Raw genomic sequence first — 18,245 nt, 5'->3', positions numbered from 1 at the left:
TCTCTCACACAAAAGGATCTTTTCCATCCTAAAAGAGGTATGTGGTACTCTCAATCTCTTGAGGTTGATGATAAGCTCTCCCTACTAAGATAGCCATATGGGCCTCCCTTGTGCTCCACCAAGGCCAAAAATGTATATAACCTTCTCTTGGATTCCTCTATCATTCTTGAACATTGTAATTTCAAATGGTCTTGTTACCTTGACCATCAAAATTGGATTAGAATCCTTGGTAACCTTTGACACTTACCCATCAAGCCCAAAACTCAATGTTTAATGTGGCATATGCTCTTGCACAAGCTTCCCTTCTTTAATGTGATGGTGAACCCTCTAACCAATTAGTTTGTCAACTCGTTGAATCTATTCTCCATATTTTCTTTTATTGCCCCTTTGTGAAGGAGGTTTGGAAGTCCTTAACGTCTATGTGGGCAATTTGATTTCTATTTTTCAACTGATATCTGGTTTTATTCCTAGGATTGATAAAAATAATGTAATATTTTATACTCTATTTTTGCTCCTCTTATGCTTTGGCACATCTATAAGATTAGGAATGATGCTATTTTTTATGGTAGTCATAGAATTTTTATCCAGTCTTTGTGGAGACTCGTTCATTTAACATATCTATGCATGTGATTATGATTCTATAAGTGAAAGATCATCCATTGGCTAAAGTCATCAAAAAATGCACATCCAACCTTAGGAAAGAAGGCATCCCCTTTGAATTTACAATCAAAGAAAAGGTTGAATTTTATTTTAACTATGCATCAAAGTAGTTGCTAGATAAAATTATGATGAAGAAGATGGTACGAGGTGCATCTACCAATATAATACCATATCCTTGAATCCTCAACAAAGCTCATCAACAACTGGCAACACTTGTAATGCCTACCCCTAGTTGACTTTTCATGTTTAATTTTCGAATTATTTTAAGCCAGATTTATGATTATTTTTAATGATTAGTGGTACTTGGTTACTATATTTGATTAAATGTATTTCATATTCAATTGATATATGTGTTGAGTTACTTAGTTATTTCATGTGTTCATGATTATTTTGATGATGATACATGTATCTTCATATAGTGATTTCAATTATTTCATGATTTTAGTTAGAGGAATGATTTATATGCATTTTTATATATACTTGCCCCATATTTTCTTGTGGATCATGTACTTGTATCTTTTACTTTATGTGTGACATTTCTGATGTGGTTGAGGGAGGGAGTCATAGTCACCTACTAGTCAGGATCTACACAATGCACCACTTCCTGCCATTGTCTGTTTAGTTTAGACTATATGTGTATGTACATGCTCAAAGTTTATGCAGATTGCAAGCACCAAGTATCAACTTCCCTAAATTGATAGGAAAGCATACTGCATTGCAGTATCTTAATGGTAAAAGAGGGGAGATAATTAGTCCAAATCATAACCCTAAGCCAATTGTTCTAGAAAGTAGGATAAGTATCTGAGTTGTTTACCTTTTGGAATTTTTTTAGTGACATGAATTCATGATTTTGACCTTGGAGTTTGATTATGTTCTTTGTCTTCAGTTGAGTTGTCATATTTAGTCTTGTGAGTTTGTTGTGATTTTCAGTTATAATCAAATCAAATTAAAAGATAATTTAATAGAAATTTCATAAAGAAAAACTAATATTTAATTATATTTAATTAATTGAGAAATTAAATAAATTAAAGAATTAAATTTAAAGATATAATTAAAGTTCTAATTTTGGCATAAGCTTCTTTATTTAATTTAATAATAATAAATTTACGAGTTTCATTTTTATAATAAACTATAAATATTATTATTAGCTAGGTTAATAAATATTTTATTAAAAACATCTTGTGAATTAATTAAAAAATGAAAAAAATTGATTTAATAAAGATATTTTAATTAATTTGTAAAAAGGTTGCACATGAAAATTAAAATATAATAAAATAATTAAGGAAAAGGGTTTCGCGTGATTGCAAAATTGAAGCCCTAATTTGGGGGAAAACTCTTTATTAGGAAATTAGAGTTCATTTCTTAATACTAAGATTTGGAGGAGCCAATTTTCGAGAAGAAGGTTTTCGAAAGAAGGGGAAATTGCTTGTGAGCTCCATGCGTTCATTATTTTAGCATCAAATTCAAGTAGGATCTTGTGGGTTTTGCAAAATAGTTTTCATTCTTTGATTTCTCTATCTTCTTCGTGTTTCTTGTGGGTTTGTTTTCAAAATTTTAAATTGAGTTGAAACCCTTGTTGCAAATTTCATTATTCTTCATTTTGGAATCATCTATATATGAATTGAGAATTAGAAACCCTCGTTTTGTAAATTTTTAGAGAATTGCATTTTGAAATGAGTAGGGTTTTGAAAAGAAATCAAGAATGTTATATATAAATTTGATTGATTACTCGTTTCTCTCCTATCAGACCTATATGTCAAAATCTTTACACACACACACACACACACACACACACACACACACACACACACACACACACACACATCATTGTAATTATTAATTACTGTTATAATTATAAATTAATATAATATAAATAGAAATCGTATTGATTAAGTGGGCCTAGTTTTTTATTTTTATTTTTAAAATAAAAAAAACAAAATTTTATTAACATGGTAGGACGCGGACCACTACCCCCACCTCCCCTCCCCTTTCTCTCCCCACAACAATTGTTGTAAGGACTGCACGCAACAATCTTATTCTGGAAGCAGTACCCTATTGTTGTGATAGTGTTACCATTAAGGTCGGCAAGCCATAAACATTCTTTTTTTTAAATAAAAAAATTTAAGTGTTTTATATTTATTAAATTTTATAATTTAATAAATATTTTAATATTTTTTAAATGGTTATTAATTAATTTAATTAATATAGTTTTAATTATTATTTATTAAATTTTAAATATTATTATTTATTATTTATTATGTTATTATTAGATTAATAATTATTTATTAATAATTTAATATAAGTTTGTTTGATTTGTTATCGGTAAATGACCGAAGCCTTTGATTAACTTTAAATAAAATGATACAGCTTAGGTTTCTCTATTCAAACAAGCACTAGTAGGAAAGAACGGAGAAGAAAACCTCTAGTCTCACCCGAGACCTTAGTCCTTTATTATTACACTATAAAAGGGGCATACCCCAATTTCACATATGAGTATTTATTACAAAGAAAGTCGACAGTAATCCTTATCTGAATATGAGTGCTCTAGAGTGATCTAAATCAACCATATGTAATTTGCTCCAAATGAACCAACTGACCAGAGCTTAAGATTCTTAGTAGGCATCCCTTCTTTGTTTTTTTGTCAGTAGCTCACAATTCTATTAAACATAAATCCACTTAACAAGAAGTCATTAGTAGTGTCAGTAAGTGATACAGATGAATAACATGATAAGCAATTTACAGTCTTTGTCAGTCTTGCTCAAAAAATTTGAGTGATATTACCAGCCCTACTTGTTCCTACTTATTCTTAAAAAACAAGTATTGAAGCCAAATCTCTCTTGAAAAAATCAAGGAATAATACCACATGCTTAGAACAATGTAATTATCTTGGTCATCATTAAATATTAATCAATTATTTAACTGAATTTCTTAACTTATGAAAGGATTAAATTTGGAGACTAGCTTATTAGATTATTTGAGGTCTATTTAATTTAATTCCTAAATGGGTTTAGTGGCTATAACTAGATTCAGATAGCACCTGAGGATCAAGACAAGACTACATTCACATGCCTGTGGGGAACATTTGCTTATTTTGTCCTACTATTTGGTTTGTTCAATGCACCTGCAACCTTCCAAAGAGTTGTTATTAGTATTTTCTCTGATATATTTGCAAACTATTTAGAGGTATACATGGATGACTTCACTACATATGGGCAGACCTTTGAGGAAGCCAAAGAAAATTTGGATCAAGTCCTACAAAGATGTAAAGACTATAACTTGTCTTAAACAGTGAAAAGTGTTTCATAATGATGCAAGAAGGAGTGTTGTTGGGGCACTTTATTTCTCCGAAAGGGATTGAAGTGGATCCAACAAAGATAGAAGTTATCCATACATTGTCTATACCAACCAAACTAAAGGAATTCAGGAGTTCTCTATGGCATGCAGGGTATTATCGGTGCTTTATTAAAGACTTCAATCAAATTGTAGCCCCTCTATACAAGTTGTTCTAAAAAGATGTTGAGTTTGTATGGGACTCTGATTGTACAAAGGCTTTCTTGCAATTTAAAGAATTACTTTCGATGGCACCAATCCTCCAAGGACTAAATTGGGAGTTACCTTTCAACATACATATTCATGCCTCAGATCATGCCATTGGAGCAATGCTTGGTCAAAAGCTAGATTCAATAGAACATGCAATATATTACATTAGTAAAAATCTTCAGGGAGTTGAATATAACTATACTATAATAGAGAAAGAGCTACGTGTTGTAATTTATGCTCTAAATAAGTTCAGACATTATATTACAGGATATCAAATATTTGTACACACAGACCACTCTACTATTAAATATATGATGAATAAACTAGCAATCTCTGGATGATTGGCTCGATGGTTGTTATTGATGCAAGAATTTGACATAACCATTATTGACAAACTAGGTAAGGCAAATGTTGTAGCTGATTTCTTGTCTCACCTTCAGACACCTGAGGATCCTACAGTCATAGAAGATAGTTTTCTTAATGAGCATCTCTTCCTTCTATCAACACAAAATCCTTGGTATGCTGACATTACCAACTATCTAACCACTAGAAGAACACCCCCATACTTCTCTACAAAGGAAAAATGGTTGTTCGCAGAAAAGAGGTTTAACTTCTCATGGATTTCAAGGTTCATGTTTTATACTAAGCCAAATCAGGTGACACGTCGGCATCTCAGAGAAGATGAAACCTATGATGTTCTTCGTGCTTGTCATGAATATCCTTGTGGTGGTCACTTTACTAACAAAAGGACTGCATTAAAGATTCCTAATACAGGTTATTATTGGCCCACACTACACAAAGATGCAGTTCAATATACAAAAAGATGTGACAAATGCCAGAGAATGGGTCAACCAATGAAGACATATGAAATATCCCTACAGCCACAGATAGTAGTAGCACCATTTGATAAATGGGGAATTGACTTTGTTGGTCCTATTGAACTACCATCAGAAGGAAAGAGTTACATCTTGGTATGGACTAATTATGTTACTAAATGGGTAGAAGAAAAGCCTATGAAGCACCCTCGTGATAACAATGTTGCAAGGTTCATGTACAAGTGTATATTTATTAGATATGGTGTTCCAAGAGAATTGCAGTCAGATCAAGGGCCTCATTTTTCATCCAATCTAGTAGTTGCACTTATGGAGGAGTACCAAATCTGATATGGTAAATCTTCCCCATACCATCCACAAGCCAATGGACAAGTTGAAGTGAGAAACAGGGAGTTGGAAAATATACTCACTAAAATAGTGTCCTTACATAAGAAGGATTGGGCAGCTCAACTTCCTGAAGCTTTATGGGCATATCAAACAGCATGGAAATCCACTACTAGGTTTACCCCTTTTGAGCTCCTCTATGGAAAAATAGCTATCATGCCCATCGAGTTTGAACACAAGACTTTGTGGACAGCCTTAGAACTTGATATCACTCTTCCTACAACACAACAGGACCTCATTTTGCATCTTAATGAGTTAGATGAATGACGCAAGTCATCTCTTCATAACACAGAATTGATACAAAGATAGAGGAAACAATGGCATGATAAATTTATTAAAGATAGAGAATTCTTAGTTCGTGATTGGGCACTCCTATATGATTCATGCTATCAACACCATCAAGAATTTTTTTAGGCTAGATGGCTTAGACCATATGAAATTGTTGTAATTTTTAATAATGGAGTAGTTCAACTATCTACAATTGATCCAATCAAATTCAAACTCTTCATTAATGGACATCATTTGAAGCTATATCATAAACCAGCCACCCAAGAGGAATTTCTTCAACAATTCCAAACAGTAGAAATATTTCTTCCTACAGCCTCTACATCTAAGTCTTCCATTCTGACACTTGCAGCCCCTTGAATTTATTTCAAGGTCTTCATAATAAAAATTTCACATTTATGTGGAACTCATTTCTTTTCCATTTCATTCCATCTCATCTTCTTGTCTTCCCATTATCACTCCATTCCATCATCATTCTATGGTACAATATTCTTCCAAGCACGCTTCCTATCACACTCTAGGTTGGTGACACTTAACTTCTCTCCATTCATTCATTTTATTATTTATTTAAAAAGGCATAATTATTTTTATTTTTGGAACTTGGAATCTTTAAGGGCTGGTGGGACCCAGTCCATCATAGGTTGGGGGGGAAATCAAAGTCATAAAAATTCATAATCAAAAATCAAGTAACCTAAAATCATAAATGAAAATATGAGCAAATCTTATGTTGGCACAAAGAATGTATGGGGTAAGATCATCTGAGGGATGAGTTGGCATCACTTTGTACTTCCTTTGTATGTGTGAAGTAATTAAGCAAGTGCAGTCATTATTTTATGATTTCATCAGCGCATAACTTCTTATTAACACCCCCTTTATGTTAATGTCATCATGTTAATGCCATCATGTAGTACTGAAGAAAAGTGTGTTTTAAAAACTATTGTTTCATTTTCAAATGCCATTGTAACCATTGTTGAAACCTTCTAGCAATCTCCACCCCACTTTTCAGTCATTTTCAATCCCTTTCAATTTTTTTTTAAATGGGTGGAGAGCCTCAATGACATGAACTAGTAGATCATAGAGTTTTGTTGGTGGATCCCACAACATGCAATTTACTTCAACAATGAGACTAGTTGGTGTATTGTTTCAGTTTGAAGCAATTTGACCAGGAAATTGTGCTTCAGCAACACACTGAGGAATGGGTATGATACTATGAAAGGAATTCATATAGAATTCATAGAAGAAGTGGTTGCAGAAGTCACTGGGTTAGCCAAAAATGGGGAGCAATGAACAGAAGACATGGATGTGCGGGCAGCAAAAGAGCAATTCTCAATGCATGGAGATCCTCAGCTAGAGGAAAATAAAAAGCAAGGTACTTTATGGTTGTCTCTTCCTTTACAATTTATCTGGATTGCTGAATTTATTATAAGATATTTTACTTGTGAAGGAAGATACTCTTATCTACATGCTATGCTTTTTAAAATTTTAAGTGGGTTACAACATGGTGATCACCCTGTGAATCTTCCAAGATTTCTCTATAATATTATTAAAAGACAAGCTTCTTATGTCCAGCAAGGGAAAGTCTAGTCAGTGTCCCACCATTATTTAATTAGGGCCATAGTTTAAAGGGAATTGACTAGGCAACACTTAGGAACATGGGAGGATTTCATTAAATTAAAACCTGTGGGACTTCAAAGTAGTGGGCCTAGAGGGCAAGGAATGGAGATACGGGAGAAGATTGTTGTAGGAAATAGGAAAGTAGTGTATAAAATAGCTTCAGAAGCTTTGGCTTCTGCATCCCCACCAAAAGTTGTGAAAAGGAAAGTTTCTCCCGTGGATGCCTCTATCTCCAAAAAGAGGAAAGCTCGTGCAACTATTGCAGAGAAAATTTTAGAGGAGGCATCTCAGCCATCACATGAAACTACACTTAATTCTGAAAAAGGGAAAGTTGTTGATAAGGGTAAGAAACCAATTTCTACTCCATGACGAGTCACCAGAATGTCTAGGGTAAATTTAAAGACTGAACCTTCCGTGCCACCTGCTGAATCTCCTGCATCACCTATTAATGTTGAAACCCTAGTACTTACACCTGCACAGTCACCAAAGAACACAATACTTTCTCCTAAACATAATAGTGATCTTGAGGAAATTCTCCAAAGACTAGTTAGTCCTATCAATATTGATAGTGATACAAATTCCTCAGAAAGAACAATTTTTGGGTTTGAGAAACAAGTGGAAGAAAATGATAGTTTACCTTCAAAGGAATACCCATCGACTACTCAAGAAATAGTTCAAGAAATTGTTGAAACATTCCAAGTTAAAATGGCTATTGTGTCTTCTCCTGCAGTCGTTGAGCCACAAGAAGAAGTTGACAATCATGTTGCTCATCAACCGCACGAGGATGATACCATTGTCGCTGGACCGAGTGTTAATCCTTCTACTAGCCACTTTGATGATAATCATTCTGTTGTTCAACATCATATGCCACCCAATATTCTTACTCTCCTATCAACCAGCCTTAATGTTTATCAACAATTTCAGTGGGAAAAAGTAAATTGGGATCTAGAAAGTAAACAATTGCTCAAAACCATTAAAGAAAAGGCATAGAAAATTGAAGACAAAGACAATGAAATTAAGGTCCTACAACAACGTGTTACTAAAGTAAAAAAACTCATTCCAGAACTTCTGAGTTGCAAGTCACCATCTCCTATTTATACATATTTTTTAAAAGAGCAAATGGTCAATTTTCAACTGTCTTAGGTTATTCACGGGTTGAATCCTTCCTTCAACACAACCCAAGAGTTTTATGCAACATTTAAATTAGTTTCAATTTCCCTCCAAAATATTCTTTGTGAATTATACATCCATAATCTTTTAGTGCCAGATAACAAAGATTGGAATTCGCTGTTGTATGTAGGAGATGTGTAGTTTAGAGCCATTATGTCTTGGATGCAAAATGAAATCAGTCAAGAAAGTTAGGCTTCCCCATATAGGGAAAAGGAAATGTTAGAATCATTATACATTCATCTCGAGGTACAAAATGCTCATAGAGTATTCTTTGACTTTCTCTTCATTGACAATAACCTCAACAATGCTGCTAAAATTCATCCCGTACGAGAACAGGCATTCCTAGACTGGGAGTGGCATTGTTCTTCAATTGCTCTTGAAGCCATACGAGCCTCTATTCAAAGGTGGATTCGATTATCAGAAGACCTAAAGACAAGGAAGTTACACTCACCTCAGAACTTGGAATTGGCCACCTACAGGATGCCTAGGTATGTGATGTTAGAATTTGATAAGATTAATAACCCAGAAAACTAGTGCAAAGAATAAATATCTAAACTATGAATGCAAATGATACAAAATCAAAATAGCATCATAGAGTTAGTCTCCAAGAGAGTAATGCAAATGCTGGAGGCAAAATAACATTAAGAGGATGCAAAAACAAGAGATGCAAATACAAGCCAAGTAGCATGCTAATATAGGCTAGGAAGAGGGAGGAGGTGGCAACACCAACCAATGAGGAGCAACCATCTATCGGACTAAAGATAGAAAAGTATCTTCCCATGATAGCTAATGGATGATCACATGTAGGAAGGTAAAACCTCACAACCATTCACCTAATAAGACATGCTTTATTAACCTAAGTGAGATTATTAAAAGTGTAGGAAAAATCTAGAAAAATAGGAAAAATAAAAAACTACACTAACCCCCCCCCCCCCCCCCCCCCCACCATAAGCGAAGCTTAGGTGCAATTCAAGTCTGATGAGGTACCCATGTACATAAAATTCCCCCAAAAGAGAGAGAAAAGAGACTCCCCAAAGAAAATTAGGACTCCAAGTGAGAGGAAGAGGCTCCTCCAAAAGATGAAGCATCCTGTACCCCCAGAAAATCTTGCAAATTTTGTCTAGTAGATCCACTTACATCGAACAATTTTCTTCCTTTAGGAAAAGGGACAAGATCCCAAGTGTGGTTCCTCATCAAGGAACTATACTCTTCCTACATAGTTTTATCCCACTCAGAAATAGCAAAAGCCTCATGAAAGGACTGTGGATTTGAGGCAGTAGCAATGAAGATATGCAAAGCATCCTAGAATTGTGAACAAGTTTGCTTGGTGTCTAATGGATCCCCAACCCAATCACCTACAAACTGCAAGGTCTTTCTAGCCCAAAGTGGACCAGAAGATGGAGAATCTAGAGGAGAATCATCAACCTGTGAATGATGACTAGGAGAGGAAGGAGGTTAGTCCTCTGAATCACTCTCTGCATCAAAAGTGGAGGTAGAAGACTGCTCAAGTGAATATGACCCATCAGAAGATCTATCATGTATTCCAAGTGACTTCAATGTCAAAGTAGAAGGCAACCCTATGACCATGCTCTACTGGTTAAGCTGATGCAAGTAGTGGAAGTTAAGATGGCCAAACTACTCATGATATAATCTGCTCACATCATTAAAGTGAGTGAGCAAAACAGTCAAAGGAGGATCAGGAACAAAGTGAGAAAATATATAGAGTCATGATTGATGATCTACTCTCCCAACTACAATTGTAGATTCATTGTGCAACTCACATATTTCCACTGAACTAGGAGTGAACTCAACCCACTTGCCTAAACTTGTTTGAGTGATCTAGTATACCGATAGGAGATTAGTTGACAATGAGGGTACACAAAGAACATCATGGAATGTTCCATCCCCCACATCAACAGACCCTCTCCCACACACCTCAACAAGAGTGTTATCACCCATCAAAATAGAAGGCATAGTATAGGACTCCAAGGATGCAAGTTCTTCCTTAGATAAAGCCATGTGGTGTGAAGCACCTGAATCAAGAACCCAAGTGGATGGTGAGGAAGCAACTGCAAAAAGAGCCTTGGCCTTTCCTTTCCCCTTGCTATTTTCTTTTTCTTTGTTAGACCCTTCATTAGAACTTTGTTTGATAGACTCAGGAACACTGATATTATTCTTCTCAAGAATGTATGTCAAGTGATCAAGTTGTTTCTACAAATATTTATGTTCATCTTGACCAAGTCTTTCACAATAGGCACATTTGACCTTTTCTTTCTTATGCTTATCGCCCTTGGAAGATGGTGTATCAATAGTTGCTTTTGAAGAAATCGATATCTGATCCTTCTTCTCCTCGCTATTCTTTTGTTTCTTGTCCTTACTATTATTGTTACTACTTTGTCCTTGTTGTTCTTTTGTGCCTTGGTTGGTAGCCAAGGTATGTGACTTAGAGGACTTAAGAGTGCCCATCTGGAGTAGCTTGTCCTATTCTCGAGTGAGATTGACAACAAAGTCATCTAAAGATGGCATAGTGAATTGAGTACCAAGTGCACCCTTAGTAGCATAGAAGGTAGAGACAAACACAGAATATTCTGAACTTAGCTTAGAGAGAATACTAAGAATTAGTTATTCATCTTTCTTTTCAATTCCACATTGTTTTAACTATAGCCTTAGTGATTTCAATTTGGTGAAAAAATCTTGGATTGTGTTGAAATTACCTGGACTCAAACTAATTAATTCATTTTCCAACATATGACCCCTCATTGAATCTTGTGTGCCAAATAGTGTTTCTAGCTTTGTCCATACTTCATTTGGTGTATCCAAAGACTCAATGTGAAATAGCAAGTCAGGAGAAATAGACAAACACAATGTTTCATATGCCTCATCACATTTGTTAAACCACTTAGGCTTATCTTCATCTTTAGCAGGTTCAGTTTCAAGTCCCATAGTTATCCTATTTAATCCAGCTTTCCTTAAGTGAATTATGATGCGTGATTTCCACTCAAAGTAATTGCATGGAGTTAGGATGGGCATATTTGTTTGATCCATGATGAAGAAATGCAGAGAAGAAATGCTAAAAAGAAGACAACCCAACCATGACAATGCCCCCCCTTTTTACTCAATCAAAGAACCCTCCCAAAGAAATATGATTTGGCACTTTATTTTAGTGTGTTTACAACTACCACTAGAAAGAAATACTTAGTGGACTTGATTTCAATGCATTACAAACCCTCATGAAGAGAATATGTTGAAATTAAAATTTAGGCACAATAATCAAGGAATAAAATAGCACCATTGTGATCTACTTAAAAAATCATGCACTTTCAAAAAAAGAATCGCTTCAATACGAGGTCGTATGAGAAAGTTATGATCCTCTGAAGTTTCCAAAATGAGAACTGTGCATAGTCACGGTCGAGAATCTATAATTTCTAAAAAATTAATGCATGAAAATAAAAAAAAAACTCTACTAGTGGATAGAGCACAAAAAAATAGCCAAGTTCATAACAAGAATCATCAAAATCGGAGTCTGTATGAGCAAGAACAAGACATTTGAAATTTGCGTTCAAATCTGCAATTGCCAATGGAGAGGGGTATGGTTGTAGCTTTTCATGCTCAATTTTGAAAAATATATAGACTACATGCAAAATCTAAAAGATACCCAGATGGTTTTTCGGGGCTGCGAACAAAACTCAAAAAACATTTTTCTTGTTGATGTACAGAAGATGTTGTTGTAGTGTAAATTAGATGCCTTTAATAGTAAAAAATGGCTCCAAAAATCAAAAAATGACCCTAGCAACAAAAATATGACATGCAAATGTTGGATCAGCTTCCTAAGTCCATCAATGGCATGCTGGAACCTGCAATACTGATTGAAAACTTCAAATATGCAAGTTGGTTGTCAGATTTGAAATTGAAACCCCAGAGGAAAATTGTTTTTGTCAAAACTTTTTTGATTCTCAGGATCATTCAAAGATGCAAGCGAAGAGCATACTTTATTTTTCAAAAAACTACAATAAAGTTTATTAGCCAACCACCCCCCTCCCCCCCCCCCCCCCCACCAAATCTCTGAAATAAGGAAACTAAAATCTACTCTTACACATAGAAAAGCTCTGATACCATGTTAGAATCTGAAAAGATTAATAACCTAGAAAACTAGTGCAAAGAATAAATATCTAAACTATGAATGCAAATGATACAAAATCAAAATAGCATCATAGAGTTAGTCTCCAAGAGAGTAATGCAAATACTGGAAGCAAAATAGCATTAAGAGGATGAAAAAACAAGAGATGCAAATACAAGCCCAGGTAGCATGCTTATATAGCTAGGAAGAGGGAGGAGGTGGCAACATCAACCAATGAGGAGCAACCATCTATCAAACTAAAGATAGCAAAGTATCTTCTCAAGATAGCTAATGGATGCTCACATGTAGGAAGTTGACACATCACAACCATTCACCTAATAAGACATGCTTTATTAACCTAAGTGAGATTATTAAAAGTGTAGGAAAAACCTAGCAAAATAGGAAAAATAAAAAACTACACTAACATGTGACATTGGCCAAGAATCAGAAAAGCTATTGGGTCCCTCTTCGCTTTCAACCACCTATACTACTACATCCCATGCTTGGAAAATATGAATCATTTTCTGATTATAATTTGAATCATGAGGAACAAAAATGGGTAAGATTGAAATAGGACCATGGATACTTCAACTATAGGGCTCATGAGTCAGGGGAGAATCTTCCCAATGATCATAGGTTACGGATTCAGATTAGGAACTTGTGAATGGTGAAGGGACTAGCATTAGGGTGGTTGGGGGGGAAATGATGGCATAGAACAATAGATAATTTTTAGCCCCTTTCTATGAACATTTGTCTATATCTTGTTAAAACTTATCATCTTTTAAGCCTAGTATTTTGAACCTTTCGATGTATAAAGTATGAACTTATGGCATGAAAATGATAGTTGATATTATGTTTTAAAAGGGGGTTCATTATGTTAAATCTTTCTTCATGTATGTTTAACATGGGTAGGTCTTCCTACAACCGAAAAGATTGTGGAACTATTAGTTGAATGGTTAATGCTTTTCTTATAAATTAATAAATATGAATAGATGTCATCGAAAGTTTTGTGTGTATCATTGATGATCTCAATAATTCAAGTTGAGCGAGAATCAATTAGATGACCACAAAAGACTCGCATTGAGGAAGCATTGGTGTTAATGGACTTGGTGGCAAAAAACAAAAGGGACTTGTTTTCATGGATGACAAGCAGGACCTAACAAAGCAGTTGAGCAAGAAAGTACGCATTGAAGCAGTCAGTTAAGCATGCATGGAGTTGTTACAGATACTTGGATTCCTAGAGGATGCTTTAAGTTAGAGGAACAAATCTAGCATCCTTTGTGCTCTATATTTGTGGGAATTCAAGGAATAGTTAATGCTTTTATGTTTGCATGTTGTAACAGACTATCCTTCAAGAGGAAGTCATAAATTTAGGAGTTTTTCATTCCTTCTTTTTAAATAAGACCTTGTCTGTATTCGAAAAGGTGAGAAGAGGAAAATAATAGAAGGATAATAGAATTGTTGTTTATCTATTTTTTTATTTACCACTACATATTTGAATGAATATATGGTTTTGCTGAGTTCTTACACTTCTATCTAAGCTTATCTTTCCTTCATTCTTCTATGGGGGCCCATGCAGAAGGTGGAGTTTACTTTAGTCATTAGGAGTTGTTCAATTTTCTAAGCTAAGTGTAGAACTATTGTTTCTGCAGCCACTAGAAAAAGAACCAGTTACTGTTCCTACAACAATAGGTGCATAGGTGAATGGCTAAGTAGTTAAAAATCTCCTTCTAAGCATTTGATAACTATCTTTTCTGTTGGTAAAATAGATTTCCTTAATAGCACCTGCATTCAAAGTAGTAGTGGCTTTTAGTGGAAATTAGAGCATATACTTTGTAGACATCATCTCAAGTTCACACTCTCGGATTGATATTTAATGGAGATCAGCATAGTACTTTGGTAGTGAAGGATGTCTAATCCTATAGCTAAAATGGTGTTATATTGGTTAGACAACAAGAGAAGCCAAAGGCTTCTAAGGTTTTGCATAAGAATCTCCAATCCACCATGTTGTAAGCCTTTTGGGTATCTAATTTCATGAATATGCTTGCCATTTTATTCTCATTTATTGAGTGGATTGTTTCTCAGACAATAAGGATACCATCTAGGATAGATCTTCCTTGAACAAAACCTATTTGATCTTCGGATATGATTTTAGGGAGGATTGTCTTAAGTCTATTTGCTAAAATTTTAGCTAAGATTTTGTAGATGGTGTTGCAAATTGCTATTAGTGTAAAATCCCGTAGGTTTTTTGGGTCCTCCTTTTTTGGGATCAAGGAGAGAAAGGTATTATTGATCGCAAAAAACAACAGACCACCATTTCTATACACTTTGATAGCTTTCCAGAGGTCTACACCGATAATATCCCAACATTTCTAATAGAAAAAAGTTTGAAAGCCATCTGGACCTAGAGATTTATCCATATTCATACCAAATACTACCAATCTAAATTCTTCTAGGGTGATGGGTCTGTTAAGTCATTTGTTGTCTTCTAGAGATACTACTTTGGGAATTATTCTAAGCAATTTTGTTTGGGCTATCTTATTAGAGAAGTCATAATTGTTAAGAATGCCTTGAAAGTGATTGACTAAAATCTTAGAAATTTTAGCCGAATCCTCGATGGTGGTGACCATGTGGTCTCTAATTTTAAAAATTTTACATCTAGCTCTATTGTGGAGGGTGTAAATATGAAAGATCTTGGTGTTCTGGTCCCCTTCATCTTGCCATTTTTCCCTTAACCTTTCTCTCCAAAAAACTTCTTCTTTGGCCTAAATGTTTTCTTGTTTGGCAAGAAGTTCTTTTTCCAATAGATAGCTTTTGCTATTCGTACCCTTTTTTATTACCTTTAAGTTAATCTCCTTTAATCTTTCTTCAATCTCTAATTTTTCTCTGAAGATGTTGTTGAAATGATCTTTGTTCCATTTGAGAATGAGTTCTTTAAGCATTTTCATTTTTGAGACAAATATGTACATTTTAGATCCTTTGAAGATACCTTTCTTCCACTAGTCTCTAATTTGTTTAAGAAAGTTTAGGTCTGAAAACCACATCTTTTCACATTTGAATGAATTTCTAACTAGTTTCAAAGGTTCAAAAAATTCAATTCTAACCAAAAAATGATCTGAGCCAGCTATTGGAAGAATAGAGGAAGAAATGTTAGCATTAATTTCACTGAATTCTCCTTTGAGGAAAAACCTGTCCAATTTCTCAACAATGTATGAAGAGTCCTTCCTTCTATTGTTCCATGTGTAATTCCCATTACTAGACAAGATGTCAATCAAATTGTTGGAGTTACACCAATATTTAAAGTCTTTAGTAGCTTTGAAAGATTGTTGAATAAGTTTGAATTTTTCATCGATATTTAAAATGGTATTAAAGTCTCCTCCTAGGATAATTAGGTCTTTATCATAATTATGATGAATATAGTGATTTCATCCCACAAGATTTTCTTATCTATGTTATAGGTAGGACCATATATATTTATTAGGATAAATTGAAGATTAGTTTTGTTCCTTTTCACTCTACTACTTAACCAGTTATTATTTGATTTTAAGATATCTAGAGATACTTTACTGGGGTTACAGATGAAGCCTAAGCCTCTTGAAGCCCCTCTAGACTCGTGTAGTTTAATATTCCAGCTACCTAACTTTTTTTCTAACGTTAATGCTTCTAACTTGTTTAACTTGGTTTCCTATAATAGAATGATTTCAAATTCAAAAAAATTTAAGTTTTGTTTTAATAGTCTCTTTTTACTAGGGTCGTTTAAGCCCCTAGCATTCCAGGTAGTGATCTCCCTGTTTCCTTAGGAAGGATCTTCCCCTTCCCTATGTGGAATAATTGGTTGATCCTTTGCTTTTCTCTGGCCTATCAATTTGCCTCTTTGAGTTCCTTGCAGGATTTTCTACCTCTTTTGGATTTCACCTTACCACACTTAGGGGATTTGTTTCCCTCCTGATTCATCTAAATACCCAGCTATTCTATATTATTCTATGCACTTAATGAAATTTTAGACAAATTTCTTTATGTACCTACCTTATCTTCATTTACCAGTTCCTATAATAGTTGCTCCATAATACTCAAATGGTGTTTTATGGTTCTATCCTCTGCCAGAGTTAGCTTTCTGAAGTCATTCCCTTCAAAGTCCTTACCTTGCAAATTTATTTGAACATCCCTGATAAGTTGTGAATTTTCCTCACCTTTGTTTTCACCTTCTATATTTAATAGATCTCTTCTTAGGTCTTCATAGGTGTAATTATCTCCTCCTAATTTTAAGACTTTTTGTATTAGGATCTTCTTTTGAGCATCACTGCTCTTGTCAATGTTCTCATAGCTAAAAACTTCAATTAATTCCTCAATCAAGGATTCTAGATTGTCCCTTTCAACCTTATTTAAATTTAGATTTTCCTGCTCTAGTTCCCAGACCGAGTCTCTATGTAGAAATTCTTGAAAGTCTTGAATTAGTGGTCTAGTTTTTATACTCAGTTTGATGCTCTTCTCCTTCTGAATGCTACCAAAGGGGGCTTTATCTTTAGATTTAGTTGGTGGTGATTGCCAAAATTTGGAGAAACTACTATTTGATTTTTTACTAATGTTTCTTGTCTCTATCACATTCTTTCTTGTCTGAATCTGAGGGGATCCCTGAACCTCTTCTATATTCTTGCATAACCCCTTTGTTGATTCTACCCCAACAAATAGAAGGGCATTTTCTATTTCTTCTATGTTGCTATCACCATCATCCAGCTGCTTCTTGGATAGTTGTATCTTCATTTTTTCTGAAGACTCTTCCTTTTTTATTCAAGCACTACTATCCTTATTCATCTTGGGTTTCCTTGCATTCTCCTTGGATTTCCTAGTGTTGACTATGAACCTCTGTGACTTCTTGATATCCATATCTCTTTGACTATTTACATCAACTTTGTTGGAATCTTTTGGTTTTTGGTTCTCATAGGGAGTCTACATTTTTGAAGGAGGGCTTGCACTTTTGCATACCCCACTGTTTGATACATCTTCTTTACATTGGTTGAAACTTGGTAATGTACTTTTTCCTTTTTCTCTACCCTGACCTCTCATTGTTTTATTTGCTTGCATTGCCTCTAGAATTTTCATTTTCACTTCCTTAAGAACCATGGGGGCATTATGTTTAGGAACTAACTAAGGAGTTGTTCTTTTGGGTTCTTCCATTCTTACTTTCTCATATTCATGGTTTCGATTAGAACTTAATGGAATGTCCTAGAGAGTATGAACTGAGGCCTTCTTCTATGTGGATTGCCTTTGAAGCTCTTTTTGTTTTCTTGTATTCATCATTGGGAAAGTGCTTTTAGGATCTATTGTTAGTTGTAGTGTTTTAAATGTAATTTTACTATCATTATCCAGTCTTATGATTTCAGAAATTTTGCCTTCATAATTGTGAAATTTAAGGCTATATATTTCTCTATTAGTTATTACTTTGATTTGGTTAGAATCCTAAGTATTGATCTTGCCCCTAATTAGTAGTTTTATATTGTTACAAAATTGAAATCAAGAATCCACACCTATCAATTCACCCAATGAAGCCCCTAATTTTTTAATGATTTCAAAATGTAGGAGCTCTAGTGGTAGGGATTGTCTCAAAGTCTAAAATCCCCTCCTTACAACCCGAGGTCCATTAA

This window comes from Cupressus sempervirens, chromosome 3 (assembly GCF_028749045.1).
Source record: "Cupressus sempervirens isolate cs-2001-9-10 chromosome 3, ASM2874904v1, whole genome shotgun sequence".
In the NCBI taxonomy this organism is placed as follows: domain Eukaryota; kingdom Viridiplantae; phylum Streptophyta; class Pinopsida; order Cupressales; family Cupressaceae; genus Cupressus; species Cupressus sempervirens.
The sequence above is the reverse complement of the archived record's forward strand: the minus strand, read 5'-3'. Positions refer to the sequence as shown.